Source organism: Seriola dumerili, unplaced genomic scaffold (genome assembly GCF_002260705.1).
Source record: "Seriola dumerili isolate Sdu_G_001 unplaced genomic scaffold, Sdu_1.0 BDQW01000052.1, whole genome shotgun sequence".
Classification (NCBI taxonomy): Eukaryota; Metazoa; Chordata; class Actinopteri; order Carangiformes; family Carangidae; genus Seriola; species Seriola dumerili.
The window spans coordinates 20,455,547-20,469,060 of record NW_019174307.1 but is presented as its reverse complement, the minus strand read 5'-3'; positions in this window follow the sequence as shown (position 1 = coordinate 20,469,060).

The window sequence follows — 13,514 nt, the reverse complement described above, 5'->3', positions numbered from 1 at the left end:
AAAAAACAAGGATCTTGCAGACAGCTGCTTAAATTCATCTTTTCAGAAACCACTGGCTTTTCAAACTGAAAACAATTCAGGGTCTTCGACTCTCTTTGCTGAACTGTACACCAGCTGCCTGCACTGTATGGAAGAGGAAGATATGCAGTAACACACACCACCACATGCACTGTAGGCTATAGAAATGCATCAGACATGTGCGGTTTCCTCATTGTCAGGGGGTCTCTATGTTAATTGGGTGGTGTTGTGTCTAGCTCCGCCGCTTCCTCAACAACCCAACTTTCCCAGGGAGCAGCTGCAGAACTGCTCTCCTCCATACCTTCCCTCATTGCAAAGTGGCGATATAGATACTATAAGTGATTACTCTACACGCTGGGTAAGGTTACAGTATGTTTGCAGGGCACACTGGCTGCTCGCAGTCCTTGAGACCTCTTGTTTTTCAAAACATCTGCTGCTGATTTTTTTTTTTCTCCCCCTCCACCTTTTTGCATCTGGTTGCATTTGCAGCACAAAATACAGACTATCATTCCATATTCATTATTATTTCCCGAGGCGCTGAGCTCTTTCTTTGGTGCGTCAGATTTAGAGACCTGAGCCGTTATGTTCTCTCACGCCTGGGTGATGGGAGATTTGGTTGGTGGAGCAAAAAGCGGCTGGTGGGAGATGGGTTTGTATGCTTGCTCTTTGTGTGTGTGTGTGTGTGTGTGTGTGTGTGTGTGTGTATGTGTGTGTAAAAGCCTTCAGCTCCTGTTTCCTGGCCACCCAGTAGGGGCTGGTCCTCCTGCGCTTCATCTCCTCTCTTCCCTCTCTCTGCCTCCTCCTCCTCCTCGTTGCTTGTTTTTTTTCTGTGAGAAAAGAGAAAAGTTCTGCTTTTTGTTTCTTTGAGTCAAATGATTAATCATTCAGGGTAATACATTATGTATCAGTGGAGCGCTGTGAGGTCAGCATGGTAGAGATAAGGCCTCCTCAGGGGGCTCGGGGCAAAAATGAGCTGCTGGTTTGTTGTGAGGTAATTTGACTGTAAATATATTCTTGTAGGAACATGCAGCATGGAAGTACAAAACCAAAATTAACACAAACCAGTTGGCACACTGCACGTCTGCAACATTTGGGGACCCTGCAGTTCTGGTTCTGGTGGTCGGTGTAATGCACGCCGGATCCAAGTATCTGCCCTGAAATTAGCAGGTTTGTGGCGCAGTCAAAGTCATTGTTCATTAAAATGTAATCACGTATTAGTAAATCCAAATAAGTGCTTGAGACATTTTCAGTAAAATAATCCTTCTTACATGTCATTTCCACAGTCATAAGAACTGTGTTGAAGAAATGTAATTTTACGATACATTAAGCAATTTAAATGAATGTTACATCCCTAGAAAATGATGAATTGGCGTCCTGAAATTAATACAATCAATATGATAAAATATCTAGAAAACTATTACTTTAAATAAAGAAAGAGGCAAATTTATTTTCTGAAAAATATCTAAAAATGTGTTAATGTTATCGTAAAACACCATTAAATAAAGATAAGTTAAATCGTCTGTGTGTTAAACTTGTGTCTCACAGAACAGTTTCATAGTTGTTTGATTATTCTAATGAAATGAGTGAAAATTGGTTCAGTTTGTTTCTTTCAGATCATGGATCCACAGCATCTTCCTCTATTTACTATTGGGGGGCAACAATATCAGAAATGATAAACTCCCACTTATATTGGCTTTAAATCAATATTAAAAAAGTACTAATAGTAAAAACATATAAATATCATCGTTGTGCAGCGAAGGATACAGAGCTACCAGCAGTCAGATGCAGAATGATGTAACTGTCATATACAGTGTTGATATTGAGCCTTATAATGTTTTTAGGATGTAAATATGTCGAGTTTTTTTTCTTTCTACTTCACTGGTAATTAAAGTGTTAAAAAGTGTCCATCACTCAGTTTGAAGAAGAGAAGAAGAAACAGAAACTCAGCAGTCCGATCTCCAGAGAGGAGAGAGAGGCCGTCCAGGTGATGAGTGAAGACGTTGTGTTTTCATCACAAATCCTCTCTCCTTTCACCATCAGGGTTGATTCATTCTTCATCCTCATCTGCCTTACTGCACCTCCTCCTCCTCCTCCTCCTCCTCCTCCACTCCAACTTCACACCTTCAACCCTTTCTCACTTTCAGTCTGGATAATTGTCACCAATTGTCTTCTTCCTCTCCCTTGTCCAACCATCATCCTCTTCATCTTTATTTTCCCTCTTCTTTCTCCATCGTTTACTCCTCCATGTCCTCCTTGTATGATGACATTTAAGCCATGTAAGTTTACATGTACGCAGACACTTTGTATGAATATATACATTATACATCTATGCAGATATATACACACTTGTGTCTAACTGCTATCCAACCCACACACACACACACACACACACACACACACACACACACTCTGCAGCAGCCCTCCTGAGACGAGGAGAGTTGCTGGTAGGAAAGTCCGGCTGGTGGCGACCAACACCCCACCTGTCATAATACAGCCAGGCAAGGCATGATGGGAGGGTGAGGGGGTGGGGCTGCTGAGTGAGGGGCCAGAAATGTGTGAACGTGTGTGAGTGTGTGTGTGTGTGTGTGTGTGTGTGTGTGTTTCCTAGACTCTGGATCCTGATGCTGAAAGACAGGATCTCCCCTCTGACATTGTAGGCATTAGGAGCCCACAGGACGTCCACCACCCAAGTGGATGGATGGATGGATGGATGGATGGATGGATGGACGGATAGATGTGAACGTGTGTGAGTGGATGGATGGACGGATGGATGGATGGATGGATGGATGGACGGACCAACAGAACAACATGTGTCTGTATGGATAAGCAAGCGACCAGATGTACAGACAGATGATTCGAAGGCGGGCAGGACAGAATCTGGCTGAAGGGATAAAAAAATAACAAAGTGTGATACTTCGCAGACCAGAGAATGTGTCAGTGATTGAATTGCCGGGGCCGACCGCACACAGCCTGCAGCGCTGCTCCTTCACCGGCCCGCTGTTCTCAGAGTGGGAAGCCTCAGCAATCATAATAAACACTCAGGACAAAGTATTTTGTGTAAAGCGATGTTTTCTTCCCCAAGGAGGATCTGGATTTCATTACTAATCTGTGTGACTATGCATGTGCACAAGAGTGTGTCTGTATGTATGTCTCTACTCAGGGTTGTGCAATATAACGATATATACCAGACTTTACTGCTCTGTTTCTACTGAGGTCGCTATCATTTTAATATCTGTCAGTGCTGCAGATTATTCCGCCTCCTTCATCAGTGTGAGGAAACACCTTGATTGGTCAGGTATTTAATTCACTGGATTTAAATCAGATGGACACCCCCACCTCATTATTTCATCTAATGGTTTCTCAATTGACTTTCTAGTCAGTTTATCTCCATATATGTCACTATTAATTATTAAAACTACACAGGTCAATTAAAAATTAATCAAATCTATTTTGGATGACAGACAATTCTGATTTTTTTCAGTTGTTTAAGAAGCAAAAACGTCAGAGATCAGCAGAATCTCAGATGTGAGGATTTACTTTTTCTTCCTTTTTTCTAATCCACGGAAAATGAATCTCAAGAGTTTTGGAAGATATATTGAATCATAAATATATTCTTGATGGCTGTGTGATATTTTATAGACTAAACAATTTGACTGATTAGAAGAAATAATTTAGAAGTGAATAATAATGAGTATAATCATCATTCAGAGCCCGAATAATGCTTCTGTATTTCCCACTCTTACCTTATGACATTATTCAGAGCTTGTTAACTTGGTGGATTACAAATTCACTAATTCAATACTACATTTTTTCTTCCAATGTACAGAATCATAGATTACACATGAGGACAGCACTGATTTTGTTTTGGCCCCTTCAAGCCTGAACTCTGAACTCCTACAACATCAACTCTCCGCTGGTTTTTTAACAGTGACTTCCAACCACAGACATGGAGCCTGACTCGAACCGCAGTTTCCCAGCAGACACTCCTGTAGAGCGAGTGTCAGAGCGTCTGATGTGACATCACTGACGTGTCAGAGGTCACCTGACAGCAGCGTGCAGTGGACCCCGCAGAGCATCAACAAACAGGCACAGAAAGCATGTCTGTTTTTTCTCCTCCTCCTTTGTGATCACTGCATATTATGAAGGCGTGAGGAAGGTCTGTAGGTCTGTTTCTATTTTCATTCATTTTTTTCCACTGTTTATTTCAGATGCCGATGACCTGGTTTAAATGAAGGAGGAATGATTCTAGTGTACGTGTATCCAAATATTTCACTCTAACATTTCCAATATTTGACTTGACAGACCCAAAAGTGGTGAAAAGGTCAAAGTAAAGGAAAACCTAAAAATGATTTATACAATTATTATTTATAGTCATAATAAATAAAAAAGATAAAATCATTAAGATAAGCTTCACTGACACAATCAAACAATTAAATTAAATTAAATTAAATAATTCATCATCAAAACATGAGTGACGTGTATGTTTTAAGTGTGTTTTCTTGTTTCATTCTCTCATTTGTCCTGATCTCCCTCTGTGTGCTGTCAGTCACACACAGACACCGTGTGTGTTCGAACAGAGAGGTATCGGCCTACAGATGTAGTGTGTGTGTGTGTGTGTGTGTGTGTGTGTGTGTGTGTGTGTAGCTGGGGGTTGACAGTGGGGGTAGTGGAGTCCCTCAGGGAGGCAGTCAGTTTCAGCACCTTGTCTCATTGCCTGTTGTAGTGTTGACAGGACGAGAGCAGGGGGTTAGACCGGGTGAAACACAGAATTACAAAAGATCAAAAGGACATTTCCTCAACTTCAACATGAATATCATTATTATCATTATTGTTATTATTATTGTATTAATATTTGTATTAGTCCCACCTGTGTTTGACAAATCAAAGATCGATCTATTTAAACTCTACATGTAACTCATTTAATGTTTTGTTCATGTCTGAGTCTCTTTTCTTTCAGTTCCTGAGCTCAATAGAAACCTTTGCTGAAGCAGCTGCCAACAGACAGTTAGTACTCAAGTCAAAGGGAGCGAACATAAATCGTAGTGTGTTGAACACTTGCAGTGTTTAAAACATTAAAAACAGCAGTGTGTCATTTCAGAACAATGATCCAGTTGTGCAGAATAACCCACAGAACGAAACTCTTCACTGGCGCTTCTCTGAACAAACAATCCTCATCACTTGGATTTATTTTTGAGGATAATGTTAGACGCACTGCTGCTGATATTTGTAATAAAAATGTTTCATTGTTGTGAACTGCACAAACCAAACTCTATTCACCACCACTGTGTTAGTCTCTTGGCAGATATCTCAAGAGTATGTGTGGGGGGAAAAAACCTGCATGCTTAGACACAGGTGAAAAATATCCTTTTATATATTTGATGAACTAAGAAACTTTACATTAACTGACTGTGGTGGAACTCACTGAAATGTAATGAATGAAAAACTGCTGACTCACTGCTAAACTGGATTTCGTAATAACTCATAACCAACCATGACCTTGTCCTTCATTGTAGTTTGATATAATAGGCAGATGGAATAAGGAGTAGCTGATGTTTCTATGATGTTTTCTCATGTGTGCGTTGTGTTTCCTGGGCCCAGAATAAAAGACATTTATTTAAGTCAACAAAAACTGACGAGAGCGTGTGTTTTTATTTCACGTCTGATGTAAACAAATGAGTCCAATAATAGTTTCTATCTGATGCCAGTGCTGTCAGAATTGCTTCTCAAACTTATTTCTCATTTTCCTGTTGCTTCCTGTCACGAGGAAGATGTCCCTCCTCCTCTTGGAGCTTCGCAACGCAAATAAAAGTCACGACAAAAGCATCTGCTCAGTCTGAACGCTGTGATGCGAGTACACATACACACGCACTGCATGTCGGTAGTGTCTTTAAAATCCACCATTAGCCGTTTAGCACAAAGAAGAAAAGTGTAAGTGAGAGCTGTGTGTAGTTTGTCTGCTGTGCGTTCTGGGGGTTTCCAGCACAAAGTCTCTGACTGAGCTGAGGCCACAGTAAAGTGTCAAAACTGATGAAGACTGCAGAGCAGGAGCGAGTGTGTGCATCTGCATACACACGCATTGAGTGTGTGTGTGAATGCATGGATGTCTGCTGTATGAGTGTTTATTACCCGTTTCCAAAATAACATAGGGATCGGGGGATGAGTGGATGCCAGTGTAGCGTGAAATCAGAGCCAGATCCTACAATCCATCAGCGCCGGGGTCCATCAGAAGATGACTGACATCGGAAGATGGAGACTTTCCCCTGATTCCACCGCAGCACAGACCCGGTCATTAGTCAGCCTGACAACGCTCATTTATTCCCTGTGAAGTGAGAAATAATGACTGTCTCTTTGGATATGAACGTCCTCTCTCTCCCATCTCCCCCCCACTCCTCCCCCACAAACAGCCCACCAAAGAAACTAGAAGTCACGCAGACAAACTCAATTTGGATGACAGTCGTTCCTTGTTTTCCCTGTAGTGTAATTCCTCAAGACTGGACTGATCCCAGAGTCAGATGCCTCTCGATTTGGTCATCTTTTCCTCCTTTTAATAACACGAAGCAAAAATAAAACTTGTGTCACTTTAAATGAGATGCACTCCTCTACAAAGTCATGCAAAGAAACTCAGTTGGGTTTGAATATTTTAGTCTTTTTTTGATTTATCTGTTTCTTCAGTCGACGCTTTCATGTAATTTCAGCGTTTTTCTCTGGTTTTAATAAGAAACATTATTATAACAAAGACATGAAAAGTATTTCATTCTTCAAGTAGACTTGTATAGAACACACACACACACGCACACACACACACACACACACACACGCACAAATGTGAATTTGCTGCGGGTACGACGACTTCCTCCCACAGTTCAAACACATGCAGTTTAGTTTAACTGCCGACTCTAAATTGCCCGTAGGTGAGAATTTTTTCTGTTGTTTTTATATTGAATGATATTCAGAATTATATTATGTATGTGGTCATTAAACGCATATTTAACATCCTGTTGCAGGCTTCACATTTTCAGACATTAAAAACTGAAGTGGTTAGCTACAGCTGCTTGTTGTCGTTTCAACAAATCAGCCTTATGTTTCAGACACTAACATCATTTTTAATTTGTAAATCTACCACCGTTATAACTGCGAGCTTCATAACTGCTGTGCTCGGATGCAAAGCGTTCCAGCAGTAACTGAGGAAGGAGATACTTCAAATCAAAACACAGTCCTGTTCCAAACTAGACAACTGTGCAACATAAATAAGACATTTTTGTTTTTGTCTGTGTCTAGTAAAATACACACACGCATGCGCACGGTATGAACCCGTGCTCAATATACACTGGCCTACACATGTGCGTCTTCACGATGCTGCGTGACCCTCAGATATGTGCTAACACAGAGTAATGAAAGCCTGAACCAATAAATGATTTAATCATTAAAGACTGGCAGCGCGGGCCAAAGAAAATCCTGATCTCCAAATGTGACCTTGTTATCCTGTTAGCTTGTGTGTGTGTGTGTGTGTGTGTGTGTTTGCATATATCGCCTGTTTCCCCTTGAACTTGATGACTGATTAAGAGCTAGAACACTGAATAAACATACAAATACGTTGGTTTGTCCGTGTGTGTGTGTGTGTGTGTGTGTGTGTGTGTGTGTGTGTGCTCTCAGCAGCCACTAAAAGCAGCCACAACATTATAACACCTAATTTACTCTCATTTAATAGCAGGAAGGAGTGAAGGAGAGGTCGATGGTATTTGCTCTACATGCAAATGTGAAACACACTCTATTCTGTTTCAGGAAGCTGCTTCAGATGAACACATCTGAGAGAACTGCACCCAGGAGGCTAGGTGCAAAACTGGCTCCAATATCTTGACTTTTTTTCTGAGGAGACGTTTTATAGTTTTGACATTTGATGTTTTAATCATGAGCAGCTTGCAGGGAGGTAACGGGCAGGAGCTGAAGGACACTCTGACAGGATGGATGGATGGTGATGGTTATAGGACAGGCTCTGTTCCCACAGCAATCACAAAGGTTTCATCTGGTTTTTAAAACCACAATGCCAACACCCACATCCACAGCATGGAGAGTTGAAAGGGTTCTTTAAAGCAGAGAAAATAGGCCTCATGTCCTGATTTGCTATGACTTCACTGGAAGTCAGAGCCCAAACCTCCCACCATCAGAGGCGGCATTAACCAATAAGCTATCAGTTATTACTATATTTACAGTTACTGATTTCATTTTACTGTAGTGTACTCAAGTAACACACACCATGTGGGCTGCAGGCTAATATGTGCTCCTGCAAACATACATGTAAATGCATTTTTGTGTGATCAGGATAAAGTTTATATTATATATCAGGTGGCCTTTTCTTAAAGTGTAACTATGTTCGTGTCCTGTTTTGTCCTGTTAACCATTTACTCTCTTGCTTTTACTGTTAAGCTCTTTGTTGAGAAAAGCTCTATATATACAAAGTTGCTAATAAAGTTATTATTATTGTTTTTGATTCATAGCAAAAGCATGAAGATAATCACTTGCAATGTACATCATTTTGTAAAGGTAATCGAGAGGTAATCGAAGACACGAGAGTGTATCGCTACATGCAGATGGGTGTGTTTGTACTTATAGTATATGTATTTTCATATATGCATATAATGTATTTGTGCAAAAGTATGTTTGAGCCAAAACTCAATACGTTTTTTGCTTCTAACTGCTGCTTTTTTCAGCTGGTGTTAAGCTACTGTGACACTTTGTGCAAAGGTTTCACACTAAAAGCGTAACAAAGAAAGGAAGGATTATAACCTGTCGAGCCACTGGAAGACTTGAAACATCTGCAGGACGTGTGTGAGTTTCACTGACAGGACCTTAACACTCAAGGACACTGACTGCAGTTAATTAGTGAGTACAAAGTGTATTTGTGTCATAAAGAGAAACTCGGAGGAGCAGAGCTGTGAGTATGTCACGACTCCAGTTGTACTGATGAGAATTAATGCTGTGGAAATCTACTTCATCCTGAATTTATCCAGACAGCAGGGCAACAGGTAGCAGCAGCTAAAAAAAACAAATTTAACTAAAATATACTGGAAACAGGAAAACAAGGAATAAAGGCCAATATTTAAAAATGTATTTTAACTTTAGATGAACCCAGCCAAAAAACCTTTATAAATATTTCTAAGTGCTCCTACTACATCCAGTCTTTTCATGTGTTCTTTCTGTTTGGTTGGTGGACAACTTGAAAGTCCTTTAATCAGATACGTTTACACTGGCTATACGCACATAAACCATTTTCCATTTAACCCCAAACCTCAGCCATCCCTGTCTGTAAAGTATCTAGTCTTCCTCACTTTTCCCGTGTGTGTGTGTGTGTGTGTGTGTGTGTGTTGAGGAAGAGACAGGCACAGTGATAGCACATATGTAAGTGTGTGTGTTTTAGTGCACGTGTATGGGTCTGCTCACATGTGTAATAGATGTGTAATATCTGTTCCCGGGCCTCATCACTGCTGTCAGCACGTCAGATCTTCAGCGTGTGTGACGGAGGATTGTTTTACTGAAGTCATACAGCTGGAACCGCCTGCGTCTCTCCACCGAACCCGCTCATTTTCATTTCAGCCCAACTTCCCGCACACTCGCTGTGGAAAACAGAGAAGCTGCAGGAAGACAGGAGTCGGTGTGTTCATCTCTAGAGTGTGCTTGTGTGCCTGTATGAGTAGGAAGTGCAGGAGCGTATCTGACAGTGTGTACTGCAGGCCGACATCTAATGGGGTGTCCCGGGGGTCCTGTGGGATTCCTGAGACCAGAGGACAATTACATAGCTTTTTCAGAACTTGGATTAGGGTCAGGAAAACCAAACTGGAAACCGAATCTTATAGAGGACAGTTATAAAACAGGGTCATGATGTGTGAATATAGTTCAGGAAATATAATTAATGGCGGCCAAATCAGTAAAGGAGGTCCAGGGCAGAGGTCTTTGAAACAATGCTTAAAGTTAAAAGGAACATCCCACCAATTTTAGCAAATTAATCATGTTTGGCTTTTGGAGACTGAGCAAACTGTGTGCAAAGAGTTTGAAAGATGGGGGTGTTTATGAGTCAGGGAGGGTCTGATGAAAGATCTATCAGGTTGTTTTATGAGAAGTTTAGGATCCAGCATTTCTGAGCTTGACTCATACAAGGAACTAAAAGTCAGGATGTCTGAACCTGTGCTGCTGCAGTTGTTTTGTGTATGTAGTAGTTTGTGTAATACTAAATATTTCAGTTGACCTAAAGATTTACAAGGTTTTAGTTTAATATTGACTCAGGATTGAAAGCAGCATTAGAGGGATGTTATCTGTATATGTGGGTGTGCGCTATGGAAACTCATTTCTGCCACTAGTTAAAGGAAAACAACTGACTACCTAAGTATTTATCATTATTCAATGTTTTTCTTTATGACGGCCTCATAAAAATAAAAAGAAAGAGAAAATGTCTGTCTGAAAATCTGTCAATGAGTAATGAAAAAGTATATTAAAAAAATATTCAGTTCGCATAATCTGGTTGAAATTCATATATGTTTTTCTAAGCGCTTGAAGATCCAATCATCACTAAGGCGTATGTCACGCAAGAGAGCCAATAAAAACAAATAGAATGGTCGACGTTGTCATATTTATGTTTAAGGTGTGTTGATTGATTCACGACGTCAACTCATGCATTGAGTTACGTGAAAGAAAACATTCCACCTTAAAAGTTGCCAGTAGCTGCCGGTAAGTGTAAAAGAAAACATTAATCTTCACAGATCCTCTGTTAACATCGATACGTGTGAAGGAGCCACAAAATGTTGAAAAACAGAAAATTACTGTCTAATTAAAAACATAGTTAATTATCTTAACGATAATTTAAATCTTCCTATAATTCTGTAACATCTTTCTCTTTTAACATGTTAAATGACCATCAAGTATTCAGCCCGTAGTATAAATTGAATTTTATTTTGAAAATGTATAAAAGGAAACGTGGGGGAGTTTGAATGGGCCTGATGCAGCTGGTACAGTTCATAAAAAAGCTGCAGCTAATTGTATGATATTGTGAGGCCTGGACTAATTACCAGGCGGCAGAGCCAGAGCTCAGTGTCATATTTTATTTGATTCATTTTGAATTTTTATTTATGTTCATTATCAATAATCTATAAGATTCTACGGATCAATAAATATCGTTTGATTATACCTCATTCTGTTCTGTATAGATCTACTTATTATAGACTGACAGATGTTTTAAACGAGGGAGGATTGTGGCGGGAGAACGAGGGTGTCCCGGTATTGATAAAATCTTATCAATTCCCATCCCTAACAGTCAACCCAGCGGGTGTTTTATAGTCATTGTGTCTACGTGTGTGTGTGTGTGCTGCTCAACGCTCTGACCTGCCTCTACCGTTGTGTCATCCAGGCCCCTGGCTCCTGAGCAGACAGTCCTTCAGGTGGTGCCTGTGGCCAGGATTCATCCTTCTCGTGGGTTAGGTTCAGGAGTGGGACAATCACGGCAGCGGTACGTCCATCGCATCCTCGCCGCTAAAAATGCAAAACAAATTTGTCTTGAATACTGACAGCTGCTGGTTCTCTGCAGAATAACAGACTCGATGTGATGAGTCATATCTCTTTCAGTCATGCCACATGGAGAGAAAAACAAAGCATGTTTGTTTTCTGAAAGGACTTTCATAGAGGTTTACTTTATATACCGGTTATATACCAGTGTTGACTCTCATTCTTCCTCTCATCCATGCGTCATATAGAGCGATTAACAACCCTTCCCTCCACAGCATCTCATGCACTTTTTTATTGTCAAGAGATACTGACACCACCGCTTCTTTATTTAAATGAACTGAAAGAGATATGACTCATCACATGAGTCTGTTATTCTGCAGAGAACACAGCAGCTGTCAGTATTTCAAGACAAATTTGTTTTGCATTTTTTAGCGGCGAGGATGCGATGGACGTACCGCTGCCGTGATTGTCCTCCCTGAACCTAACCCACGAGAAGGATGAATCCTGGCCACAGGCACCACCTGAAGGACTGTCTGCTCAGGAGCCAGGGGCCTGGATGACACAACGGTAGAGGCAGGTCAGAGCGTTGAGCAGCACACACACACACACGTAGACACAATGACTATAAAACACCCGTGGTGACTGTTAGATTGGGGATGGGAATTTGATAAGATTTTATCAATACCGGGACACCTCGTTGCTCACCGCCACAATCTCCCTCGTTTTAAAACATCTGTCAGTCTATAATAGTAGATCTATACAGAACAGAATGAGGTATAAATCAACGTATTTATTGATCCGTAGAATCTTATAGATTATTGATAATGAACATAAATAAAAATTTCAAAATGAATCAAATAAAAAATATGACACTGAGCTCTGGCCCTGCGCCTGGTAATTAGTCCAGGCCTCACAATATCATACAATTAGCTGCAGCTTTTTTATGAAACTGTACCAGCTGCATCAGGCCCATTCAAACTCCCCACGTTTCCTTTTATACATTTTCAAAATAAAATTTTCAATTTATACTACTGGCTGAATACTTGATGGTCATTTAACATGTTAAAAAGAGAAAGATGTTAACAGAATTATAGGAAGATTTAAATTATGTAAAGATAATTAACTATGTTTTTAATTAGACAGTAATTTTCTGTTTTTCAATTTTGTGGCTCCTTCACACGTATCGATGTTACAGAGAGGATCTGTGAAGATTAATGTTTTCTTTTACACTTACCGGCAGCTACTGGCAACTTTTAAGGTGGAATGTTTTCTTTCACCGTAACTCAATGAATGAGTTGACGTCGTGAATCAATCAACACACCTTAAACATAAATATGACAACGTCGACATTCTATTTGTTTTATTGGCTCTCTTGCGTGACATACGCCTTAGTGATGATTGGATCTTCAAGCGCTTAGAAAAAACATATATGATTTCAACCAGATTATGCGAACTGAATAATTTTATATAATACTTTTTCATTACTCATTGACAGATTTTCAGACAGACATTTTCTCTTTCTTTTTATTTTTATGAGGCCGTTCATAAAGAAAAACATTGAATAATGATAAATACTTAGGTAGTAGTTGTTTTCCTTTAACTAGTGGCAGAAATGAGTTTCCATAGCGCACACCCACATATACAGATAACATCCCTCTAATGCTGCTTTCAATCCTGAGTCAATATTAAACTAAAACCTTGTAAAATCTTTAGGTCAACTGAAATATTTAGTTATTACACAAAACTACTACATACACAAAACAACTGCAGCAGCACAGGTTCAGAATTCCTGACTTTTAGTTCCTTGTATGAGTCAAGCTCAAAATGCTGGATCCTAAACTTTCTCATAAAACAACCTGATAGATCTTTTCATCAGACCCTCCCTGACTCATAAAACACCCCCATCTTTCAAACTCTTTGCACACAGTTTGCTCAGTCTCCAAAAAGCCAAACATGATTATTTGCTAAAATTGGTGGGATGTTCCTTTTAACTTTAAGCATTGTTT